Source organism: Aquarana catesbeiana, linkage group LG11 (genome assembly GCF_042186555.1).
Source record: "Aquarana catesbeiana isolate 2022-GZ linkage group LG11, ASM4218655v1, whole genome shotgun sequence".
Classification (NCBI taxonomy): Eukaryota; Metazoa; Chordata; class Amphibia; order Anura; family Ranidae; genus Aquarana; species Aquarana catesbeiana.
Genome location: NC_133334.1, coordinates 124578045 through 124606040, shown reverse-complemented (window position 1 = coordinate 124606040; position 27996 = coordinate 124578045).

Genomic DNA, 27996 nt, shown 5'->3' with positions numbered 1-27996 from the left:
TACCACATCTCCAACACAGAGGGCTGTGTCCTGGGAATATTGACGCCAACACCGAAGGAATCCTATACCAGTGCATCAGAATCTTGTAGGTGATCTCCTGATACTTGCTACACAAGGACGACTTATGTGCAAAGAAGAGGATACGATTATTTTGGTCCTCAGTAAACGTGGTGTTGAGATCTCTCTCCCATTTCCTCAAATATGGGGGGTCATGTTGAGATGTATGAGCAAGTAAGATGTTGTAAGAATAGGAGAGGGACTTCCGTATGGGTTAATCACCCAGGCACAGGTCTACGAAGGACGTAAGCTGTCTACGGAAACAACCGTTTTCAGGGAGGGATCGGAGAAAGTGAGAAAGTTGTGAAATCTTCCACTTGCCCAAAATGGAGGAATTAAAGATTGGATATAGGCCTGAGGGGTCAACCCGCTCAGAAGGGCCAAGAAAAGAAGAGGCTCTAACCAGGCTCCAGTCTGATTGGAGCCGGAAGGACCTGTCAGTGATACCTGGTGTAAAGTCCGGGTGTCCAATTATGGGCATTAATGGGAAGGGATAGCTGGCCGTATCTGCTATCCTGAAGTATCTGTGAAGCTCCTGCAAAGTGGGCTTGATCAATGGATGCGGTGAGGGAAATCGCAAGAACCGGGTCCCGCTCCAAGGTAAGCCTGCTAAGGGAATCGGCACCGTTTCCTGTTCAAGGCGGACCCATAATTTATGGGGTAAGTGTCTGCACCAGTCCACTACTCTGTTCATGTGGACCGCAGTATAGTAAAGGGCCAGGTCGGGGAGGACAACCCCACCTCTGAGTTTTGGCCGCTGCAGAAGCGATCTCCTAAGTTGCGAAGGCTTGCCCTGCCAGACATAATTAATGAAAATTGTACGGAGCTTACCAAAGAAGCTCTGCGGAATCCTAACTGGCAAAGCTTGTAAAAGGTAGAGCAGCCTTGGCATTATGTTCCTCTTTAGAATATTGCATCTACCAAACCAGGAAACCACCATGCTCTTCCATCTGTCTAAATCTGAAGAGAAAATGTTCAGGAGGGGCTGGAAGTTGAGTTGGTAGATGAGATGTAGGTTAGCAGGGATCTTAGTGCCTAGATATTGGATAGCTTGAGGAGTCCATCGGAATTGAAAAGTTACTACCAAGGTGAGCCTGGGAGCCAGGAGTGAGGGAAATGTTGAGCGCTTCTGACTTTTGCAAATTGATTTTGAAATCCGATAGATTGCCATATTGGCGCATTTCAGCTAAGAGGACCGGGAGAGAGGTATGCGGCTCTGAGATGTAAAAACAGAAGATCGTCCGCGTAGGCAGCAATTTTATGGTGGTAAGTGTTAGTTGTGAGTCCTCGAACATCAGGGTTAAGCCTAATGTGTCGCAGTAGTGGTTCTAGGGAAAGTATGAAGGGGAGTGGAGAAAGCGGGCATCCCTGTCTTGTGCCAATACTTCTAGCAAAGGGGCTGGAAGTCATTCCGTTTACCCTGACCTTTGCAGTGTGGGGTGGAGTATATGGCAGAAATCCAGGACAGAATGGAGGTTGGCATCCCAAGGTGTCACAAGGTGGCTAGGAGGAAAGTCCAGTTCACCCTGTCGAATGCCTTTTCGGCGTCTGTAGACAATAGGATGAATGGGATGTTAAGACATTTGGCCGTTGCCACAACATCTATTGCCCTTGTTGTGTTATCCTGTGCTTCTGTATTGCATATAAATCCAACCTGATCTAGGGGGATTATACATTGGAGGACAGAGCCTAATCTCTCAGACAGAATTTTGGTGAACAACTTAAGGTCACAATTAAGCAAGGAAATAGGCCTGTAGCTTGCACAAAGAAGCGGTTCTTTTCCTGGCTTAGGGATAACAGTGATGCTTGCTTGCAAAAGGTCCGGTGGCATGGTATGGTTGTCTAGGATTGCGTTAAAGGCGGTGACAAAGTGGGTCACCAATCGTGCTTGGAAGGCTTTGTAATAGGAAATTGTAGAGCCTGGTGTTTTTTCCATTTGGAGACCCGGCAATAGCGCTCACAAGTTCTGCGGTTATAGGCTGCAGGAGCAAAGCTACCTCCTTATCATTGAGCGGGGGCAGATTTGCCGTCACAAGATAAGTATCTATTGCCTCCATCCTATCCCGGGGATGGTCCGCCGAGGTGCGGGGGTGTAGATTATAGAGAGCCTCATAGAAAAAAATGAAAGGACTCTGCCATTCGCCAATGCTCTGCTGCATTTGTCTCCGTATTCATAAAAGGTTCTGCATGCCTTCAAAAGACTGTTCTTAGATTGAAATAAGGAGTGTTCCCTGATTTGTTCTTGGAGATTAGTTACTTCAGCTTCTAGGTCCTTATCTAAGTGTGATTTATGGCATTTTTCGCAGTCATGGAGTTTTGCAAGCAACTCAGACAGCGTTTTTGCTCTAGCCACCTTAAGTCTGTGTCCATGTTTAATGAATATACCTCTAATGTAACACTTGTGCATTGACCAGACAGAGAGAGGGTTAGGGACCGAGTTTTTGTTACACTCAAAGAAAAGGTCTAGTTTTCATAGAATGTCCGCCTTAACCTCGGGGTCCTGTACTAGGGACTCATTTAGTCACCATGTGGCTGATCTAGGTGTCGGGTGTTGTGAGACAAGGAGTAAGGAGATTGGAGCGTGGTCTGAGAGCGCAATATGTCCAATCTGGGCGCTAGAGACAAGAGGGATTGTGGCGTGGGAGACTAGGAAGAGATCTATCCTGGAATACGAGCCATGAACCGCTGAGAAAAAGGTATATTCCCTCTCCTGCGGGTGAAGGATACGCCAGATATCCACTAACTGGTGTGAGTGCAACATTTCCCTAACTCGGTTTCGGGGTCTCCGGGACAGGGCCGAGGAGCCCGTCGAGGAGTCTGTGTGGGGATCAATGGTGAGGTTGAGGTCTCCCCCTCACACCAGAGTTCCCTCTGCAAAGGAAGTCAAGGCAGCTAGGCATGATTCAAGTGCTGAAAGCTGATCCACATTCGGCAGATACAGGTTAGCCAGTGTGAATGTCTGTGACTGAAGTGTACCCTTTACAAAAAGGTATCTGCCCTCATGGTCAGTATGGAGGTCTAACAGCTGCCAGGGTACAGTTTTGGCCAGGAGAATACTCGTGCCCTTTGATTTTGTTGAGGGTGACACACTATGATATGCTGTTGAGAAATGTTTATTGTATAGTCTTGGGATCCTGTCTGTCCAGAAATGGGTTTCTTGTAAGAACACTACTTGAGGCCTTTGTCTCCAGAGTTCAGCAAGATAGCTGGAGTGTTTTTCTGGGACATTTAAGCCCTTCACATTCCAGGATACAAATTTCAATGTCATTTTTAGAGGGGTCCTCGCCAGGATCTTGGAACAATAGATAGTGTGGGGAGGGGAGGTTAGACTAAAGGAAGGGAATGTAGAAGAGAGGGGTGGAAAGGGACTATGAGAGAATACCAGAGTGGAATAGAGTGGAGAGGGTGGGAGAGGTATAGAAAGGGTGGGAGAAAACTAAATCTCAAGACGGAGGGTCACTGCCAATTAGGGCAGCTAAGGCCTAGTGGGGGATGAGGTAAGGCACTTCAGGGGTTGAACCCCCGATGCGCGTGACCCCCCCCAACAGGCCCCTATATAAGGCAGTCCAAATAGGAGCCACATTACAATGTTAAGCTTCTCATTAATGAAATAACCAAAACAGAAAAACAAAAATGGAAAAACATTTTTCAGAGAGTACTGGAAGTGGTAGCAAAAGGAAAACATTCTCAAGTCATCACAAAATTAAAATTTAACAGTTGGGAAGAACGCTAGCTCCCAGAGAGGCATTGCCCAATGAGAGCAAACCGTGGCTCCATTGCTTAATCAAATAACGCTGAATGAATTTGAGCCTAGAACAGTACATCTTTTGGGCCCCCATGAGGGCCACATCTGTGGGGGGGAGGAGACCCCCCTGTCACATGAGCCAAGGCTACCCAGAAGTGTACCAGATCAGGGGGGGAGTGCGTGGCTGCATCTTAAGAGCCAAAAAAAAAGGGGGGGAGAAGAAACCCCCCAGTAAAAACCTGAGGCCAGATGCAGCAGGACACCCCCCGCCAGTCGGGCACACTTTACTATATGCTATTATATATTGACAAACATAGAAAAAAAGTGTTCAAAAAGTGAAAATTAAACTCAAACAGGTAGGAGGGAGAGGCATCCGTGAAGCTGGTGCCAGAGCGGGCGTTTGTGGTCCTACAGTCTGACCAAAGCCCGCTGGGTAAGGATGTGCTCCGCACAGCACCACAGAGACCCCCCCCATCTCCCCAAACCATTCATAAGTATTTGAAATAATGAGCACCGTGTTCTGGGTGAGCCAGTATTTGCCTACTTGCAGGTCAAACCCGCAAGGCAAGTGGGAAACCGGTGGGTATCGTGCCCCCGAACATTTACTGAGGTGATGCAGCATTCCCTGTCTATGGTGTTAGGCTCAGCCGGGCCCAACCATTTCCAGTTCCAGCCGCCATGTGAAACCGCCATATAAGTCTAATTGACCCCCCCAGAGACGTTGGTTCTAAACCAAAGGTACCCAGAATTCCTTCCATGGGACGGTTAAAACAAGGGGGTCTGTGAAAGTCAGTCTAAGGTAGCCAGAGGTCACCCCCGAGGAGAGTCTCCAGTCTGAAGAGATGAGGCAACAGGAACAATGGGAAAGAAGTGCAGAACTTACATACAGAGGGGATCTCCCCAGTCCAGGGAGGGCCTTCTGTAACGAGCCCCTTGCTCCCTCGATTCCACTCTCCCGACACTCCTCTGCAGCTATAGAATCAGATTGCAACGTCTGATGGTTCGGTCATCCAATGCTCCGGGATTAGAACTTCAGCTATGTGCCGTTCTAACCCAGTTGTGATAGCTCAGAACAGACACCAGGCAGACTGTATGTAAGTTCAAACAGGAATCTCTCTTTATTGACAAAATACAGGCTTTTATACACTCAAAGTGTAGGCGCAGACCTCCTGCTCATATTACTCTAACAATACAGCTGTAACCTAATTAACCTAATTAACATGAGCTAATTAACTAATCCCTTTAGACAGACTAGATGACTCAGACATGACCGTTAGGCCAGACTGGCCATCTTGTAGTTCAGAAAATCCAATCAACATTATCACAATCAACATAGACTCTTCTTCACACAATATCAGAGTTAATTAACTCAAATAACAATGGGGATCTAATGACTCTTAGATCCCATAGTAGACTTATTTACAATACACATTTTCAGCAGACAGTAGACTGACAGGTGTTGGAATTTACATCAGCTTCTCCAAACAGTATCTGTCCCAGCATTATGAATCAGCCACTATTCCAATATGGCAAATCCAGGGTCCCCAGGCATACAGCTCACAAAGAGCACCGTTCCCCCAAATGCAAGGGCCCCCGATCGATCGGCAAGAGGCTTGCATACAGTCCCTTCCAAAAGTCTCTTTCCCGGCTAGGTCTGTCACATTAGCTTCATCCTTAAAACAAGTCCAACCTTGAAGGCTCAAGGCTCATTGTCCTGAGGAGCCTGCGGATTTCTGCGCTGGGACTGGCGATTGCGCCGGGACCGTTGGGGTCTGCCAGATGGGTTGGCAGAAGGGTTATAGTTGCTTGGCAGAAGAACAAATGCTAGCCAGTTGGGAAGCAACATCGGGGCAATTTGAGGGAGCTGAGGAAAGCAGGGACATCCACGGGATGCCGAAGGGTATACGAGCGGTCTCCCTTGCGTGCAATGAGGTGAAAGGGGTGGCCCCACTTGTAAGTGATCTCCTGATCTCTAAGTTTCTCCAGTAGGGGCTTCATGCAACAACGCATCTGGAGAGTCCTCCGGGAAACATCAGGCAGAAGGGTGATCTGTGCCCCGTCAAAGTCCATGTTTCCTCTGTGCCAGACAAAATCAAACTGTAAAGTCTCTATAATCACTAATAGCAGATATCATCCGCCCATGCAAAACAGAAGAACAAGCAGTAAAGTCCGCATGAGACGGTCTTTAGCTACCGTGTAGTGTAAAAATGTGATCCACCACGGTATAAAAGGGGTTACTCCTTACCAGACAGACGTGATCCCCCATTACAGAGGATCGTGAGAGGCATGTCAGCTGTGATTAAGTGTATATCCCCTGTGCTGGTCTGCTGCTGGAACCTCGGATCGTCACATTAAACAGATCGGCTCAGATGGAATGCATAGCATGTAACACAAAATTAGAAAGCTCCGATCGTGTAAAACCTTCTAAGTTTATTCGATAAAAAAGACAAAAACACACTTACAGAAGTTGCTTCAAAAACAAGCCTAAAGTCCCTTGTGTCGGCCGAACACACTCGGACAGACCCGTCCTGCTGGAAGTAAGAGCAATGACTGGAGGTGACGTCAGCGTGTAGTCCTGCTCCATCCTACGCGTTTCGTAATGGAATTACGTCATCCAGGGGCATGGGCGGCGCGCTTCATCACCTCCCTAAATACCAAAGCATCGTAGCCAAGCCTCGCTCTGAGCCTCAGTTCACCAATAGGCGTCTACAGTGCTTACTATGGACCCCAGGGCCAGAAACGAATGGCATGTAAATGTTAATGAATAATAAAATGTTAATGAATAATAAAAGCAAGAGCCAAAACTCCAGTAGCGCTACGGTGCTCTACCAAACACAAACTGTAGCAGGAAATGCAATCAGTGTGATAGGAAGTTTGCACAATCACACCCACAAAGGGTGTATTGTCTATCACAGCAATAGTGAAATCCATGCCTTGTGGTTATGTGTAAGTAAATGCTCAAATAACTGGCACCAACCACTACTCTAATAGACATAAAAATAATCATACAAAGTCCTGAGTCCTGACGGATAGTCCAGAACCGGAAATTAGGTGGTTTTGGCAATTGGGGCCACTACCACAATCAAGATTATTGACATCTAGTGTACAACACCAGAATGCACAGCAAAAATGTCATTAAATATAAAACACTAGGATTAAAACATAACTAATAAAATCACTAGAACATTATGTGGGGATTCCGAAGTACCCCTGACTGTTGCCACAAGTAAATAAATCAATAAATGAATTGATGTAAAATAAATAAAATAGCAACAACCCGATGAAATTGAACAATAGTAATAAAAAAGACTTGTGGAACTTGGTGAAGGGAGGCTCATAACGAACATCCTAATAAACCCCACGTTCCACAATACAACAGTAGAACAACCCTACAGTGGGTTGGACCAACCAAATAGAGAAAATAATGTTTAAGAGTTATTGATAAAAGCTTTTACATCTGAGTCAACGTTAAGTCCAAACGGAATGTATGATTTGAGTCTATTTATCCAGGACATTTCACATTTCGAAATCTCTCTGACCAATGACCCACCTCTCCAATGGGGTTTATATTTATCAATACCCATATACAATGTGTTGGAGGGGTTTCTGCCATGTACCTCATCATAGTGTCTTGATACTGGATGTTTGTCAAAACCCCTTCTGATATTATTTATATGTTCGATCAATCTGACCTTAAGAGCCCTTTTAGTCCTCCCCACATACTGTAATCCGCATGGACACTGTATGAGGTAGACTACACCTTTGGATGAACAGGTTATAAAAGGTTCTACTTTATATGTACGTGAGGTACTAGTAGAGGTGAACTGGCAGATTTTTCTGTCTCTACACCTATTGATAGTGCAGACCTGACACTTTTTACATTTATGGTAACCAGTAAGGTTCTGAAAAAAACATCTATTTATACTGGGTGAGTCTTGGACCGTAGGGGCAATCCTATTACCAAGCGAAGATGTTCCTTTAAATACAACCTGAGGGTTCTTTGGTAATATTGTGCCAAGGACTTGATCACTGGTCAAGATATGCCAGTGTTTCTGTATCAACTTCCTGACACTCCGATGTTGTAATGAATGGCAAGGAAAATTGGATGTTATCCCTATTTTGTTGTTTATCTCTTAGGAGCAACATCCTGTCCTTGTCACGCACTGACTTCAACATACTAGACAAGACATCCCTATCGTACCTCTTTTCCATAAACCTCTTGGTGAGAATAGTTGCCTGGCTGTCAAAAGTTTCAACCTCAGTACAGTTACGTCTTAAACGTGCGTACTGACCATAAGGGACCACTCTCAACCAGGGTTCATAGTGACAACTATCTAGGGGAATGTAGGAGTTTTTGTCTGTCGGCTTAAAATAAGTAGATATTACAAATTTGTCACCTTTGATGGTAATTTTTAAGTCTAGAAAATGTATTTCTTCAAGACAGGCTTCAAAACTCAGCTTAATACCTCTGTTGTTATCATTAAGGTACAACATAAAGTCATGGAGTGCAACCTCGCTACCCTCCCATAGGAGGAGGACGTCATCAATATACCTGTCCCAAAGGACCAATTCAGGTCTACCCTGGGCATCGACGACGTCCTCCTCCCACTTGGCCATAAATAAGTTGGGTAAGCTAGGGGCGAACTTAGCCCCTATAGCCACCCCCCTATCCTGGCGATAAAATTGATGGTCAAATCAGAAATAGTTGTGGCTGGCCGCGTATTCTAGTAGTTCCATGATAAAATTGATCTGAGATGGAACCAGGCCAGACCCTCTAGTCAAATATAGCTCAACCGCCTCTAGACCCAGAGTATGGGGGATGATGGTATAAAGCGAGTTTACGTCAGCCGTGACCAACCATAATCCTTTGTTTGGAGTGATGGTAGATAACATATTGTTAACTTGTTTTGTGTCCTTGATAAACGAGGGGACTTTTTGGACCAGGGGCTGTAGATAGTGATCTATATACTTGCCCACCCGGGACGTAACCGAGTCTCCCGTAGACTTTTAAAGGGTGTTCCGCGGCTTTCGAATTTGCCGCGAATACCCCAAATTGTTCGCTGTTCGGCAAACGGGCAAACAGCCAATGTTCGAGTCGAACATGAGTTCGACTCGAACTCGAAGCTCATCCCTACTGGCCAGAGCTTGCAAAGTATTCAATTGAGCTACTGCCCTGTCCTGCATCCAGCATTAAAGACTGCCTATGCTGATGCTGAGTGACTATCCTGTTATGTTGAGTCACAATCCTCTTCCTCCTCAATTTTCATGCTGATAGCTTGTAAGAACATTTTTGGTTCTGGGCACAGCCACCAGTGGCCAAGGCCCAATTTTTCTGCCCTGTTTAACAGGGGCGTGTAATTACAATTTTTGATGCAATACTTTGCAGCAGGGCTCGTTCCTGCGCTCCAAATATAGCATCTGTGAGGGGATGCAGTGTTGTGGCACCAGTGCCTAAGACCCAATTTTTCTGCCCCTGTTCAACAGGGACATGTACTTACAATTCTTGATCTAATATTTCACAGCACGGCCCGTTCCTGCGCCCACCAAGAGTAACTGTGAGGGCTTACAGTGTTGTGCCAACACCAACACCTAAGGCCCCATTTTCTGCAGAGTATATAGGGCAGACCCCTACTTTCAAACATCCAACTTACAAAACGACTCCTACTTGCAAACAGAAGGAGACAAAAGGAAGTGAGATGAAATCTACCCCTAGGAAGGGAAATTCTCTCCTGTAAGAGTTAATATGGGAAAATCGTGTCTCCTCTTCACTGATGCTTTATCACCAATCCTTGTTTCACTAAAAACCCCACATTTTCAAAAAACATTTGTCATTGAGACAGAAAGTGAGGTGAAATCTTCTGAAGAGGTGCACAGACAGCAAAACAAATGTCACAGGGGTGATAACCCTTCCCTATTTTTTCCAAAAAGCTTAAAAATAGATTTTTCGGCTGGAGCTACACTTTAAAAATTTACCGGTTCAATATTACAAACAGATTCTACTTAACAACAAACCTACAGTCCCTGTCTTGTTTGCACCACCTCTATACTGCTGTTCAGAGTATATAGGGCCTGGGGGCCCCACGCCTTTCCTTTTTTTAATTTGGGTGCGAGGTTCCCCTTAATATCCATACAAGACCCAAAGGGCCTGGTAATGGACTGGGGTGGTACCCATGCCGTTTGCCTCACTGATTTTCATCCATATTGCTGGGACCCGATATTACATTAAAGCCGCAAGCAATTTTAAATGACTTTTATTCCTTTAAAAACATCAGAAGAGGAGAAGCGTCACACAGCAGGAGCCTCCCTCCATTCCATCATGGATGCGGAGCGGTCCGAGAAGAAGGGAAGAAGACGCCGTGGATGAAGATGCAGGATGAGAACACCGGAGGAAGAACCAGAAGAAGAAGGTGGAGGAAGAAACCGAAGGAAGATAGAAAATAGAAGAAAGAAGAAGCATTTAAATAAAGGAATTGTCAAAAACTCTCTCTTGTCATTTTTAACAGTTTTATTATGAAATGGTAGGGGTACTTTTGTACCCCCTTACCATTTCACACGGGGGAGGGCAGGGATCTGGGGGTCCCCTTGTTAAAAGGGGCTTCCAGATTCCGATAAGCCCCCCGCCCGCAGACCCCCACAACCACTGGGCAAGGGTTGTGGGGATGAGGCCCTTGACCCCATCAACATGGGGACAAGGTGTTTTAGGGGACTACCCCAAAGCACCCTCCCAATGTTGAGGGCAGGTAGCCTGGTACGGTTCAGGAGGGGGGACGCTCTCTTGTCCCCCCCTCTTTTCCTGCAGCCTGCCAGGTTGCGTGCTCGGATAAGGGTGTGGTATAGATTTTGAGGGGGACCCCACGCCATTTTTTTTTCAAATTTTGGCCGGGGTTCCCCTTAATATCCATACCAGACCTGAAGGGCCTGGTATGGAATTTAGGGGGACCCCCACATCATTTTTTCTTTTAAATTTTGGTTCAGGGTTTCCCTGTGGGGAATTCCCATGCCGTTTTTATCAATGAACTTTTATGTGTATTGTCGGACCGGCAATATATAAATAGCCGCGAGAAACATGCGCCCTTTTACAGGCATACTATAGACACCCCCCAGGTACGAACTTTAAAGGAATATTACACTTTTATTGTTTCACTTTAAGCATTATTAAAATCACTGCTCCCGAAAAAATGTCCGTTTTTAAAACTTTTTTGCATTGATCCATGTCCCCTGGGGCAGGACCCAGGTCCCCAAACACTTTTTATGACAATAACTTGCATATAAGCCTTTAAAATGAGCACTTTTGATTATTCATGTTCGTGTCCCATATACTTTAACGGTGTTCAAACAAATTTTTTGAGTTCTGGTGTGAACCGAACAAGGGGGTGTTCGGCTCATCCCTACTGGCCAGTGATCCATACTCAAGACCCAGTAACCCAGAGGATTTTCGGTGGGAAAGGTGTCCAAGTCTTATCTTTCCCCTAGGTAATCGCGCACCATGTGAATCAGACACTGGCGATGGTTGCTGGAACCGATCAGACCTTGGGGCTGCAGACTAAAAAATTGTCTGAACGCATCGGTCAGACGGCCACCTTCTCCACCGCTCCTTCTGTGACTGACCGAAGCCTCAACAACACGTTGTCCAGGAGGACCAGGAAATTGTAACCTCCCAGGCTCTGGAAACGAGTTGCACAAACCTTTCTGCAAGGCCTCCCAAAGATGTTTCATCCTCTGCTCCCTCTGCGATGGCAAGATAAGGTCTGCAACCTTACCCTTTTAAAGTGGATCAAGGAGGGTTGCCAGCCAGTAATCATCCCTCCCCTTGATACCACGAATACGAGGATTCTGCAGGCTTTGCAGGATCAGTGAGGCCATGCAGCGTAGGTTTGCTGAGGCATTCGGTCCAAAGTCCTCTGGGTCACTAAGGACGACATGATCCGCAGCCACCTCCTCCCAGCCACTTTCAAGTCCATGGGTTTCTTCAGACTGTAAATGATCCCTTGAAGACTGCTGCTGATGCTGAGTGCCAGGCTCCACCTCCATGCTGACACAATCCTCCTTCTCCTCTTCCTGTGTGATCGGCGGGCACGCAGGAACACTGTCTGGATAAAGAGGGCCTTGAGAGGTAAGGAAGTCTTCCTCTTCCTCCCTCTGTTCTGCCTCACGTGCCCTGTCCATTATTTCACGCAGCGTGTGCTTCAACAGGTGGACAAGGGGGACAGTGTCACTGATGCATGCACTGTCACTGCTCACCATCCTCGTGGCCTCCTCAAATGGTGACAGGACAGTACATGCATCCTTGATCATAGCCCACTGGCATGGGGAAAAAAACAAGCTCCCCTGACCCTGTACTGGTGCCATAGTCGCATATGTACTCATTGATGGCCCTCTGCTGTGTGCTGCAGCATGGCCAACGTTGAGTTCCACCTGGTGGGTATGTCACAGATTAGGCCGTTCTTGGGCAGGTTAAATTCGTTTTAGAGGTCAGCCAGCCGAGCACTGGTATTATATGACCTGCGGAAATGCACACAGACTTTCCTGGCCTGCCTCAGGACATCCTGTAAGCCCGGGTACCTGCCCAAGAACCGCTGCACCACCAAGTTAAGGACGTGAGCCAAACAGGGCACATGGGTCAGTTGTCCCTGTCGGAGGGCGGAGAGGAGGTTGGTGCCATTGTCGCAAACCACCATACCTGCCTTAAGCTGGCATGGTGTCAACCTCCTCTGAACCTGCACCTGCAGAGGTGACAGAATCTTTACCCCACTGTGGCTCCTGTCCCCCAAGCACACCAGCTCAAGCACCGCATGGCATCTTTTGGCCTGCGTGCTTGCGTAGCTCCTTGAATGCCTACAGAGCACCGCTGGTTCCGAGGACAAATCAGCACAGGAAAAGGCCATGAAGGAAAAAGAAGAGGAGGGGGTGGAGGAGAGAGGTGTGGCAGAGTCACCACTAGTAATATTTTGGAGGCGTGGTGGCAGAACAACCTTCAACACAACTGCACCCTGTCCTGCATCCTTCCCAGCTGCCAGAAGAGTCACCCAGTGTGCGGTGAAAGATAGGTAACATCCCTGTCCATGCCTGCTGGACCATGAGTCAGCGGTAATATGCACCTTACCGCTGACCGCCCTGTCCAGCAAGGCCAAGACATTGCCTTCCACATGCCGGTAGAGAGCCGGAATAGCCTTCTGTGAGAAAAAGTGGCGTTTGGGAACCTGCCACTGAGGAACCGCACATTCCACAAACTCACGGAAGGGGGCAGAGTCTACCAACTGAAAAGAGAGCAATTTAGCCAAGCTAGCATTCAACTGCTGGGCATGTGGATGGCTGGGAGCGAACTTCTTTCGGCAGTGCAGCAGCTGGGGCAGGGAAATTTGATGGTACAATCTGACGTTGGTGTACCGATAGCAGATTGCCCCCAAGTACTTGGCTGTGACACCTAATTCTACACCTTCATTCCTCTCAGTGCAGGTTTCAGAGAGGACTGAAGGTATAGTGGGGTTGGAGATCCCAGCTGATGAGGAACAAGGAGAGGTCCGCTTTTAGGTACGCTTGCCAACGAACTGCATGGCAAGTCGATATATGTCTGGTCAAGCATGTGGTGCCCAAGCGGGTAAAGTTTTGGCCACGTGAGATACGCTTGAGACATATGTTGCAAATAGCAGTGGTGAGATCTGATGCACTTGTCTCAAAAAAGGCCCACACCAAAGAACTTTTGGAATAACGCGCAGAGACAGCAGCGCCCTGCACATGCGGAACTCTGCAGTGTGATGCAGTCGGTGTGCTGCCCTTAAGCTGGCCCCTGGAGGGTATCCTGCCTCATTGGAGATGTGCCTCCTCCTCCTCCTCTCTGCTATCAGGCACCCACGTGAAGTCAGTGACCTCATCATCCCCTCCCTCCTCATCACTGGAGCAAAGCTGGCAGTATGCTGCAGTTGGGGGAACATGACTGCCATATTGCTGTCCTTCTTGGGCACCCCCTCTCTCTGGGCTCCTCTAGCTGTGTACCATCATTGGAGCCTTCAAAACACTGGGCATCCTCCTGGAGCATGTATCCAACACTGTGGTCAAACAGTTGTGGGGACTCCTCAGGAGGACATGGTGGGGCTATGGAAGAAGTGACTGATGCTATTGAGCCAAGGGAAGAGGCAGCTGCTTTGCCAGACAAAATACTCTGAGCCTGGGTGAGAGACGATGAGGAGGATGAGGACGGCTTGGTCATCCACTCTACCAAGTCTTCCGCATGATGCGGCTCTACACGGCCACGTGCTGATGAGGATGCACCGTCTCCATGACCAGCACTGTTGCCTCTAGACACAGAACCTGCTTGCCCTCTTTTATTGGCTTGTGACTGTCTGCCTCTCCTTGTTGGCCTTCCAGACATACTAATGGCCTGCAGTGAGATGTAGCTGCACAAAGCTGGGATGTATATGTGTGTGTATATATATATATATATATATATATATATATATATATATATATATATATATATATATATTTATATATATATTCTGATACTGCAGCTAGCAGAATCAACTGCCTGCCTGTAGTATTATTAGTATGAGAACACCACACTAACTGTAAATACTGCAGCTACCTGCTGCCTGTGGTATTAATAGGATCAGAACACCACAAATTTTCTTCGGGTAGCTTTATGTGCACACTGTACAGAGGACACAGTACACTTACTGTAAATACTGTAGCTGCCTGTCTGTGGTATTAATAGGATCAGAACAACAGCAATTGTCTTCAGGTAGCTTTAGGTGCACACTGTGCAGAGGACGCACTACACTAACTGTAAATACTGTAGCTAATAGGATCAGAAGAACACCAGCAATTTTCTTCCGGTAGCTGTAAATGTAAACTGTAAAAACACCTGCCTGCCAGTAGGAAGAGAATAACAGGAACAGATCTAGCTAAACTGAATACAGTATATATACATATATATATATATATATATATATATATATATATATATATATATATATATATATATACACACACACACACAACACCTAGGATGCATATATACACAATACACTGTAAGTGCAGCTAACTGACTCGCCTGCCTACTCTATCTAACTTATATCAAATGACGCTGTCTCTCTGTCTCTCTCTCCTCCGCCGCAACACACTGGAACATCCTAACTGATGATCCCAAATTAAAGCACTTTGTTCCCAACCATCCAGCCATAACTTTCAAGAGAGTGACTTCTATTAAGGACAGACTTGTCCAAAGTGAATACAGAAATGAACGTAAAAGATCTCGTCACTGTCCCATTGCTGGTTCCTTCCCATGTTGACATTGTTCTCATTGTCAGAGGCGGATTAATGCACAGGGTGGTCTAGGCTGCAGCCTAGATCCCCACGTGTGCAAGGGCCCCTGATTGGCCATGATATTTTTATTAATTGATATATATTTATGTATATGTAGAATAAAAACCATGCCTGCGTGTTATATGAATACGCCGATAAATGTTTTTTTACCAACAGGGGGCGGGGATCGGGCGGTCCGCCCCAGGTGCCACCCATTTGGGGGGTGTCAGGCCAGCTGTACCGCCTCTCCTGGCCCTGGGACAACGCTGCCAGCATACTTTAAATTTGAGAAAACATTACTGCCAGCCCTTTCTCATGCACAGCTCCTCGTGTGTCACTCTCAATGTAAATGGAAGTCTCTTTTACCTCAATTAAAGCTGCTCTGTCTGGCCACTCTCCTCCTCCCGCACCACCTCCTTCCCGAGTGTAGCCTTTGATTGCAGGAGGAGAGTGGTCATGTGACCGTCAATGAAACAGCAGAGGAGAGCAGTCACATGACTGAGTCGCGAAGAACGGCGTTAATTGAGGTATTTAGAAGCTTTGATTTAAAATGAGTGACACAGGAGGAGCGGTGTATGAGAAAGGGCTGGCAGTGATGTTTTCTCAACTTTAGAGTATTCTTTCCCAGAATACTGGGGGTCTCCTGGGAGTGCAGGGGAGCTTTATAATGAAAGAGGCCTGTGTGATATGCAGGCAAAGGGATCTGTGTACTATGCAGATGTCTGTCTACTTTGCAGGGAAAGGGGTCTGTGTACTGTACAGGGAAAGAGGTCTGTATTATGTGCAGGGGGTCTGTGTACTGTGCAGGGAAAGGGGTCTGTGTACTGTTCAGGGGGTCTGTGTACTGTGCAGGGAAAGGGGTCTGTGTACTGTGCAGGGGGCTGTGGGAAGTTTTTTTTCCTGAAACTCTAAGTGCAGTAAAAAACATGGAGTTTTATAAAACTGTAAATAGGTACTCACAAAAGGTACATAGTGAACAAGCCTGGGAGTGAGTCTGGTCCATTTCCTGGATTGCAGTGGTATCCGATGGACAGGCTGCGCCGATGGATGCTGGCACTTCCTGCCATTCGAACTTATGATTGTTCTGCTGTTGATTATTGCTTGCTTTTATGTGCTGCTGCTGTTTATGGTATTTGTATGGCTTTTTTTTTATGGAATATTACACAGCGTTTCGAATGGTCTCTGTCAGGATGTTGTGATTTTGCTCAGTTAAACAGGAGCTGTTGCAGACGTTTTTGGCCTAACTGTTGGTTTAGAAAGGTAAAATCTGTTACCAGCTTGCAGGTGTATTTTGAATGCTTTTTTTCTGTGGCATTGCTGTTTATAGTAGGCTCATGTCTGAATGTGTTTGGGCTGTTGACCTGAGAGTTGCACTTGAGGCGTGTAATATAGGTCTACCCTTTTACACATGGCACTAAATAATTTCTTTTCTGGTAAAGCATTCTTAGGAGGGGGCCACACAAAAAGCAGCCTAGGGGCCCATGACCACCTTAATCCTCCACTGCTCATTGTCCACTAATAAGGAAAGAAAGGACCTTTTGTCTTTCCAATGGAGAAACTTTCACGCCCTCACATTTTGTGAATTGCCAGACTCGAGGTGCGGTATACTTCATGGAGTGTGAGTGCGTAGGCAAAACGTAGGCAAAACGAATTTTGGAAACGTATATCCAAGTATACGTACAGTATGCAAATAGGCAATCCATATCTCCCCATTGGGAGACATGTTGTTGTTGCACACGGTTATACTGTGCCCGAAGTAACCTTTACAGCCCTGTACAGGATGCACATACCAGATAGAGGAGGCGACTGGAACAAGGTCCTACTACAAAAAGAACAGAAATGGATCTTCCAGGTACAGGCCACGTCGCTCCCCAGCCTCAACGAATCCATCTCGCTTGCTCCTTTTTTACAAGGATTCTCCTCAGGCAAAACACATTAAAGTTGACACTTATATATATCTGTATCCAGGTTCTTTACCCAGGTACAGATATGTTAGCCTAACCAATGTAAATAATAATGCAATTTATTATGTTGTGTTTCATTATTTTTTGTTTATTCCTTGTATATCATTCTATTTTAATTTATTTTATTTTATTATTTTTTCAATCATTTATTTTATCTATAGTGGATGGGCACTTTGATAAGACAATGTCCTAGACAGTTCAACCAATGTCGTCTCAGTCTTTTGATGTTATGGTATCAATTTAGTCTATACTATCTTCCATATATACCCCATTGTCTGTTGAGATATTATGTGGATGCCCGGTTGCACCACAGCAGCTCATTGCTCATAACAGACCTTCTCTTTTTTTGAACTTGACAATTCGTTGTTACTATAACTCTTAATTAAAACATTGTATTATCAATATTTATGTGATAGATATTTATGTATGTCAGAATGGCATCCATGTCTATGTATGCTTAGTTGTCAGTTTCTTTCTCTCCTTCTCCCCACTTGTTATTTCCCCCCTAATAGCTTGATCCTTGACCCCTGGCTATTGGCCCGTCCGGTGTGGTGGCTTCTCCCTCTACATGTCTTCCTGGCAGGGTGGGGGGGTACAAAGGGCCCTGTGCCCACCCATGTGCCCACTAGGTGGCAGCACCACTTAGTGGGCACATGGGGGGGCACAGCGGCATTTCGGATCATTCCCAAATGCCATGGCATACCCGCGCATGTGTGTGCACATGGCGCCGCGCCGTTACGCAATTGCTGCGGAAATGAAGTCAACCCTGGGTGATCCATCTTCAGGAACGCTGGGGGAGCCACACATGGAGTGCTGTCATGTGACACTATCCCCACCAGTGAGGATAATGGGATAGGCGGATCCTTAGCACCTGCACATTATTGGGATGATACATCAAAAGGTAGGATACTTTCTATATAAAGGGATGGAGCATTTTGGGGATCTTGTCTTGATCCCTAATGCTCCATTTAGACAGCCACACAGCTGAAGCGCTGACTGAAGACCGGTAAGAACATTATTTTAGCTGCTTTTTAGGGGACACGATATGCATGCCCCCTCGCCATCTTTATACCAGGGATGTTCCCATTATCCCATTGGCATATTGTTTGATTTTACAGATTTTCATCACACCACATATCCAGTCGGAAGATCCACAGGGCGACTTCTCCCCCTAAAGTTCTTCCCCCATTACACACCAGGTATTCACTCTATCACTGTTCATGTCTTCTAGTATTCACACATTCACCCATCCTTCACATCACTTCCTTTTTAGTTTTGTTTTACTTCAATGTGTTCATGTTTGATTTTGATTGCTTTCCCCCTCATTGCACATTATTCCACAATCAGCACATCACACGGCACTACCACATTCACTTTTCAGGGTTTTTTTTTTTGTTCATCCCCCATCTCCCCCTTTCCCTTCTCCCCTCCCTTTGGTCCATTCCCTTTATTCCCCACTCACTCTCTCCTCACTCCCCTATCTCTTCCCCTCCCTTCCCCCTCTTTCCCTCACCTAGTCACCTCACCCCGGTCTTCCCTCCCCTCCCCCCCTTCTTATCCCTCCCTCCCCTTCTTATCCCTCCCTTTTTTTTTTTTCTTCACTCACTTTCTCAATAATGACTAACATTAGAGATAATGTATCATAGACATTTAAATTAAATAGCTACACTATACTTATACCCTTCAGCCGCCTTCCTTTCCTACTCCCCTTCTTTTACCCTTGTATATTGTCTTATATTATTTAATACTGAATATTGAAAGCACAATATCCCTAGTGCAGGCTTCATCTTGTGACTGCACGGGCCACCCGGGTAATCCCGGTTCAAGCTAAGGGGCTTTCTTTTAGAGGTTCTAATAAAACATTGCTCAATATAATGTGATAGGTAACTACATATTATAATGTTTATTACTGTTCTCTTTTTGCATCTTCTGATTGCAACTATGAATTTCAATATATGTTAACATTTCTGCAGCTCAAAATCCTTTGAAGAAGATCCGGTGGGGTCGAAACGCTTCAGAATTCATATATAGGAATCACGCGCCATCTTATCCTTATACTTGAGCATTGTAAACTACTGTGTATTGTTATGTTGTTATGTCATTTTTATAATAAATTACAGCTCATGCTCTGAGCTCTTATGTCCAACATTTACTTTTTTGATACTTTGTTACAATAAAAACAATTTCTATCATTCATATTTTTTTCTATAGTATTTTCTCAACCCTTTTTTTTCTGCCTAGAAAACCCCTCATGGGGACATTTCCTTTTTTTTCTTCAACACACTACACAAGGCAGCCACGCAGGCGGCCTTATATAGCGTGGGGCATGTACTAAACCCCCTGAGCCATAATTGGCCAAAGCCACCTTGGCTTTGGCCAATTATGGCTCTCTGTACAGACGGCGTTGTGATTGGCCAAGCATGCGGGTCATAGTGCATAGTGAATTATGGGCCATGACGCGCCACTTGAATTTGGCACGAACGGCCCATAACGTTTGAAATTCGATGAACGGTCGAACATGGGTTCGGCTCGAACTCGAAGCTCATCCGTAATGGAGACATCTCCTCGAAGGTACCACTGTGCCGGTTCTCATTCTTACTGACCATAAGAATCTCGCATTCTTGTCTGAGGCTAAACGCCTTTCTCCTAGAAGGGTGCAATGGGCTCTTTTCTTGTCAAGTTTCAATTACATTGTCTCATTCTTACCCGGTACTAAGAATGTATCGTATTCTGGCAATGGTTTGCACCAGTCTCACTTCTCCTTTGGGTGACAAAATTCTTGCTGTTCAGGTCCATGCTCCTCCTGAGAAACCTTGTGACTGCTGCTTTGTCCCAGAGAGTCTCCCTATCGCTGTGCTGCAGACTTACCATTCTTCAAGGCTGCTGGCCACCCTGGGAAGAATCAACTCTTTTGGGCCATTTCCCAACAATTCTGATGGCCTAGTCTACGTGCTGATGTAACTGCCTTTGTAGCTGCCTGCTCTGTGTGTGCTTAGATTAAGACTCCACAACACCTTCCAGTGGGCCTCCTACAACCCATACCCAATGGAAAGAGGCCCCGGACCCACCTGTCTATGGATTTCATTGTGGAGTTACCCAACTCCCAGGGCAACACAGTTATCCTTATGGTGGTTGACCGGTTCTCGAAAATGTCCCATTGTTTTCCACTTAAGAAGTTGTCCACATCTAAGGAACTGGTTTCCATTTTTGCTCGGGAGATCTTTTGCTTACATGGGCTACCCAAGGTGATTGTCTCGGACACGGGTAGTCAGTTTGTGTCCCGGTTCTGGCAAGCCTTTTGTGCACAGTTGGGAATTCAGCTTGCTTTCTCCTCTGCATATCACCCGCAGTCTAATGGGGCTACAGAATGAGCCAATCACCCCTTGGAGCAATTCCTACGTTGCTATATTCCTGATCATCATAACAACTGATCAGACCCCTTACCATGGGCGGAGTTTGCTCACAATAGTGCCTTGAATTCAGCTTCCTGATTGTCACTGTTTATGGTGAACTATGGTTTGCAACCTTCCATGTTGCCTGACTCAGTTGTTCCGCAGAGTATTCCTGCATTAGAGGAGCATCTCCGTGGTCTTTGTTCCACTGGGTTACAAGTCCAGGAGGCTTTGCGACATGCTAATGATAGGTACAGACTCTATGCTGACTGCAGACGCCTGCCTGCCAGGTCGGGGACAGGGTCTGGCTTCGACTTTGTGTTCCCTCTCTGAAGTTTGCACCTCGGTTTATTGGGCCTTTCCATATTCTTGGCAGGATTAACCCAATGGCTTATGCTTTAGACCTTCCTTCTAGTATGCGTATATTGAATGTATTTCATGTCTCCTTATTAAAATCTTTAGTCTGCAACTGTTTTACCACCTCGGTGCCTCGTGCTGACCCTGTACAGGTTGAGAACCATGAGGAGTATGAAGTACAGTCCATTGATGACTCCAGTAGGTTCCATGGGCACATACAGTACCTGGTGCATTGGAAAGGGTCCGGTCCGGAGGAATGCTCTTGGGTCTCATCCTTGGACGTACTTGCCCATGTCTTCCTCTGTGATTTTCATTGGCCTTTTTCCCTCAATCCTGGTGGTCCTACAAGGGGGAGGGGTCACTGAGGAGGGGGTACTGTCAGGGCTGGGCTCAGCCCTTCCTGCCAGCTCCTTTCTCTTCACAGTGACTCACAAGTTTATGATATTCTGCTCATCAATCCTGCCTACTTAAACTGCCCAGCCCAGATGAGCTCTGCCTTCTCCTTGGTCACATCTCTAGAGACGCTCTCCTGTATTCCTGTTAAAGACTTGCTTGGCTGACATTCTTTTTGGCTCCAGATCCTGCTTGCTGTTCTACTACGCTCATCTCTGGCTCCCTGATGTTTTGGTTGTCTGATTATTTGTTCCGGTTCCTGAACTCTGGTTATGTTTTGACTATGTTTACTCAGTTTACCTTTTTATTATTATTAAACAAATGTGATTTAACTGTACTTCTGTCTCAGTCTGATTCATGGTTTCTGAAAGTCCTGATTGGCCAGGATGAAAAGCAACCACTGACACTCGGGAGGAGACACAGGGGGGAAGCCGCTGAAGCTGTAACCTGGATGGGGTAAGTGCGGGGCTGGCGAGGGGCCTGGCTGGCAAAGGGCGAGCGATGGGGAGGGAAGCAGCGATTGATTGAGTGCTGGGGGGTGGGTTTTGGTTGGCTGGCTGGCTGGCTGGGGGGCCGCGGGCCGCCCCCCCCCCCAAAGAAAATTGATCACCATTGGCCACTGGGTTTGGAGTGTTCTGACTAGTCGTATCCTGACTAGGATAGCTGGTCAGTTTATTGAATTCTGGACCTTAAAAAAAATAGTTGGGTTCACCCTTTCCATAAGGTTCTGGTGAGAACTCTTAAGCCTGTGTTGAAAGTAGTGCCTTGTAATAAGTTCTGCTGTATTTTATTTTACAGTAGTATAAAATAGAATATGTGTTAAAGATAGGATCTGGGTCTAGCTAGTATGGACATGTCACCAAAAACACAATTTTGCAATTTCAGAGAATGCTATAACATTCCACAATATTGTATCTTATCAACCGTGCCATTGATAAAATCATCAGCTAATCAAGTTACTGTCCAAGTGAACTTTTGAAGATAGAAATATAAGTCTGCTATTGCAAAATTGTTTTTAAAGGTTTGCAATAGTTGGACTATTTAGTGAACCAAAAACCTGGAACAATCATGCAGTCAGTGAAGTGTTGTAAATTTTGAATTCATATTCTGCGTGTTATTTCCTGATCAGTAATTGAGTAGCCTTCATCTGTAAATTTTAATGACAGTTGCCATGTTTCTATCCTTAAAGATTCTTTTTAAGCCCATCCTGTTTGCAATCCCTATATTAACATTCCAAAGCATGATGCCATATGCTGTGTTGATATGTTGATAAACATATTCCTTTTCTTGATTAAATGTACATAAAATAAATGTATTGATGTTATCAGTAACAATTGCTGTGTGTTTAAAGCTAGCTTCTCCTTCCCCCCATCTCCCACTGCTTTGAAGAACCTTTCTGACATTACACATGCAGTAGAGCAGGCTTGTACCTCAATCAAATATTAGGCCACATCTAGTCAGTTGTACCTCCTTGACACCCAGTAGTCTATAGATGTAATCACAAAGGGGAGAAAAGGAAAAGGGTTCATTAGCAGGATTTGCAGACAAGTAGCTGCTCTGTGCCTGGGAGGAGTTTGTGAGCCACTAGTGGGGTGAAAAAAATCAGATCCTTGAAGCTATTCATGTAGTGCCCTGACTATAATAAAAAAAATTAAAAAAAAAAAAAAAAAAAAAATATATATATATATATATATATATATATATATATATATATATATATATATATATATATATATATATATATATATATATATATATAAATACAACTGTCTGCTGAGTACCTGCAAGGAGAAAAATTATGATGGTAAAGCAGATGAACTGTGCATGTGACTGGTCTTTTTTCAATGGACAGCCCAACCACTGCATCAATACCAAAAATAAAAAAAAATACAAAATATAAATAAATTAGATTTTTTAATTTAAAAATATCATAAGTAAATACAAAAAAGAAAGAAAAAAGAAATTGTGGCTTGGAATTTGTCACTCTGGGGCAACCCAGGCTAGGAAATTTCCAACAGATTATATGGGGGTGTTTCAGCACAAAGGGCTTGGATGAAGTGAGATCAAACCACTAGGCTTGGGGGGGGGTCTAGCTTCTTGTTTTACAGTTTCAAATGGCAACTGATGCCCACTACCATCTGGAGCTATACATTATTTGTGGCTATTGTCTTTCAAATCAAGATAAAACCTTCCTTGTCTCTTCCTGCTTTTTTTTCTCATTTGTTTGCATACTATCCTGATGCTGGCCAATTTCTATCAGACATACAAGTGAAGTTTGTCTTTTTTTTTTTTTTGGGTGTGGGGGGGATTGGTGAATAATGAATGATACAGGAATTGGAGGGAGTTTTGGAAATTATAGGTTATGATTTTTGTGGACTCTGTTTTCATACTTTATTTAAGTTTTATGACAATGTAGTGTAGTATTGCGAAAAAAGATCACAAACTATGCTATTAAACTGGTATGCCACTGGCCAATTTCTATAAAGCTGAGGACATTTACATATCATAATTTAAATATTTCCTTTTTTACTTTTCACGTGCTTAAAAAAGTCATATCCCCACAAGATTCTGTTTTATTTTAGGGTCTTACATATTCCCATACCTAGTGTCAGGGGTTAGCTCAATGGGGGATCACCTTCCCTGGGAAAAAGGTAGGTTTCTTAAAAATCTGACTTGTAGCCAGTTTTATTTTAAAAGGTTGCATGAAATTTAAACAAACAAAACATCCATCCTTGCCATCCAGGCACTAACTAAACATTGCAGGTTCCTAACTCAGAGGTGAACGGCTTCTCCCAGTCACCCAGAAAACAAATATAATGCAAACCTTTTCTTTCTCTCATAAAGCAAACGTCACATAAGCAGCTCTCTCAGGTTTTGGCTTCCTGAGTCCCAGGCCAAGAGCAATTCTTTGCTATAGTCCTGCTTTATTTATACCATCTGTTGGTGGACACAGGTGGACTGCAAAATTTGGTCTGGAACCAACCCTGCCAAGGTGTCTGGTAAAACCCAGACCATATTCCACCATAGTTCTCAGCAAATGAACGAATGCGAGGTGAAACATAACGTCCAGCTATCACCTCACCTTTCATAATGTCACACTAGTCATATCTTCTGCATAGAACAAAAGAAAATTCTGAAATTCACATGGGACACATATATGGGCCATAGATGGGTCAGTTTTTTTTATTGAACTAGTGGGTTGAACAAGAAATAATGGACCCAACTTCTACTTCTGTACAACCACAGTGCCCATACATGGATCTAAAATTCAACCAGTCCCTGCTGAACCAGCTGAATTTGGATCCATCTATGGGCAGATTTAGAATTCACAGCCTGGGGAAATACTACACAGCAGCACAAACATCACCTTTAGCCTCTCTCCACACTACACTAGAACTCCCAATATGATCCTATTTAAATATAATCTAGCATTCTCCAGAACATCTACAATTTTATTTTACCTCAGACTACCTATATTAGACTTTATCCTACAGCAAAATTGAAACAATGGGCCTTCAGTTGGTGGATTGTGTATATTGTATACAACTTGCTGAGAACATACTTAAAGGGTAACTCCACTTTCATGGAAAAAAATAGCATATAAAAGAAAATAATATTGCATATACAATTGTAACACGAGTCATATTGTAATTGAATGTTATTAAAAATTACCTTTCCGAGGGGGCAGGAGGCGGAGCCTAGCAGAGCAGACATGCATTGTTAGAGCTCCACACCGCTGAGGAGAGAAGAGAAGGACAAAGCGGAGCCTGCAGGCTCAAAAGGTATCCATTTGAACCTTTTTACCCCTGGGAACAAACTGTGAAAGTTTGGGCAGGAAATATGGTACTGGGAGGAAGCCGTGGCAGAAATAAAAATCACCTCACAAAGAGCTCACAGGCACTCACTGCAGCTGAAGCAGCTCCAGTCACCTCACAACATACAGCATCAGGGCGCTCTCACAGACAGAAAATGTCACAGCAAGACTCTCCATTTGAGTCAGATACAGAACAAATCCTCTCACAAACTTCTCCATAAGCCTCCTCAGCATCCCCAGTAATATTATTACAATTTGAAAAGATGCTTCATAAGGCTTTAAAACAAACCTCAGACCAAATAACAAAAAGCCTAACCAAAGAAATAAGAGAGCTGGGAAACCGCACCGCAGCCTTAGAAATAAAAATGGATGAAATTGAAATTACAACCCAAGAAAATATAACAGAATTGGAACAATTAAAAAAAGAGAATTTAATACTTCAAACTAAGCTCGAAGATTACGAAAATAGAGCCAGACGTTCAAACTTGCGCATAAGGGGAATACCTGAAACTGTGACAGACCTGCAATCTACTATTACTGCTCTATTACAAGAACTAAAGCCAGATATCCCTATTGAACGTTTAGAACTGGACAGAGTACACAGAGCCCTCACAGCCAAAAAGAAAGATGGACCCCCACGTGATATAATCACAAAATTTCATTATTACAGAACGAAAGAACAAATACTAATTGCTGCAAGAGAAAAAAAGGAACTTAATTTTCAAGGACACAATTATCAAATTTTTGCTGACCTATCCCAACTTACTATTACTAAAAGACGATCCATGAAACCCCAACTAATGGAACTGCAACGCCACAACATTATGTATCAATGGGGCTTCCCCTTTTCAGTCAGATTTAACTACCAAGGTACAATTTACAGAAGCAGATCAGCAGATGAACTACAACAAACCCTTTTAAAATTAAATCTGACAGAATCCACAAGCAGCAACACTCCCACACGCAGAAGAATGACATCATCTTCACCTTCAGGCAGCACCCAGAAAATATCAGAACAAAATGGGAATCATCATTCTCACAAAAGAGGCCGTTATGCCACATCATCCATGGACCAAGAAGATTCAATGGACTGACATCCTAATTCCTGATATCTCTTCATTTATTATACTAAGAGATGGTTCTCTATAAAAAAACTGTATTTATAACTGAATGTAACTGCATTCTGATAGTCACACACTGTGTGGGATCATGTTACATTCCAGTTATATTTCTTATTACTTCTGATTCATATAGCCTTAGAATATATAAGTGAAATAAGGAAATTCTTGTTCAGTTATATATTATCAGGTAATAACAATAGATTTATTACTTTTTAGGACAAATATGTTCAATAATCCAGAAGTAATGGAAGCTTTTTCTTTCTTTTCTTAAAACAAATATATTATTACCTAACTAGTTCCTAGAAATATGTTTTAGTTTATTCTAATCTGAAGCAATACAACCTCAATTTTATGAGTTAACATATCTAAACAGTTACATATGAATAAAATATGTAATTGTTTACTCTAAAAGGGTTAAAATCCCAAAATAATTCAAACTATCTTCATCAATACCAAAGTTATTAACAGTACCTTTCTAACTGAATTATTTAGCCCAGGGCAAGACTAACCATATACAACCACCCTGGAATAAATAATTTCAACTAAAACTATATTCTGCACTCCAATTAATGAAACATCATTTTGATGTCTTTTGACATAGCACTTCTCTCCTGTAAGCGGAAGATCTGTGTACCCCCATTAGCCCTCCTCATTCTCCCAACCATATTATGTGGGAGTGTGACGAAGGCACTTATTCCCCTGAGAGAGATATTTATTCTCTTTCACGGGTAAATTGTGATTACTTGCAAAAAATAATTTATACAATGTATCATCTAATCTCATATGTTTTTTGTTTACTCTTTATTCCAGAATTCACTGGTTTCTTTTCTATCTATTCATCTCTTCAGTCCACACAGGTTGATCTGCGCAGTCAGCTCTGCATAACAAAAAGTAAGTCAAAACTATTTGATCTGTTGCCATGGCACCACTGAATATACTTTCCCTGAATGTTCAGGGAATAAATGTCCCTCAAAAAAGGACCAAAGCCTTCCGTACTTTCCATAACAAGAAGGCTCACATAGTATGCCTCCAAGAAACACACTTCACCAAAGATTCTACTCCAAAATATATTTCTCCTTTTTATCAACAAATTTACACGGCTTCTGCCTGTACCAAGCAAAGGGGAACTCTAATTGCATTTCACCGATCCACACCATTCACCTTATCATCAGAAATTAAAGACCCAGAAGGTAGATACCTGATACTCATGGGTTATATAATGGATACAGCAATCACAGTGATTTCCTACTACGCTCCTAACAAACAACCTACACCATTCCTCTCACATATATTACAAGTGATTAATACACACAAAATAGGAACAGTGATAATGTGTGGGGATTCGAACCAGGTCCTCCTCCCATTTCTAGATAAATCACCTTTTACACCATCCAAAATAACCTCTAGATTACCTTTTTCTCAACTTCTTTCCAAATACAATCTGGTAGATTCGTGGAGAGAAAGTAACCCAATGAAAAAGAAATTTACTTATTTCTCGCACCCCCATCAAACCTTCACCAGAATAGATCATATTTTTCTAACAATAGGAATGATACCAGAAATTATTGCATCAGATATAATTCCGATTCCGTGGTCTGACCATAATGCAGTATACACTACTATAGCCTCAGCCATACCAAAAGCGCATGACCCAACGTGGTACTTACCGGACATAATGCTCAAACACCCACTACATCAGATGGCCATTGAACAAGCTTTAAAGGAATACATATCAATTAATAATACAACAGACATCTCCCCAATAACACTGTGGGAAGCTCATAAGCCTGTCTTGCGTGGTACAATACAAAGACAAATGGCACTATTTAAACGGGAACGCAAAAATCTAGCA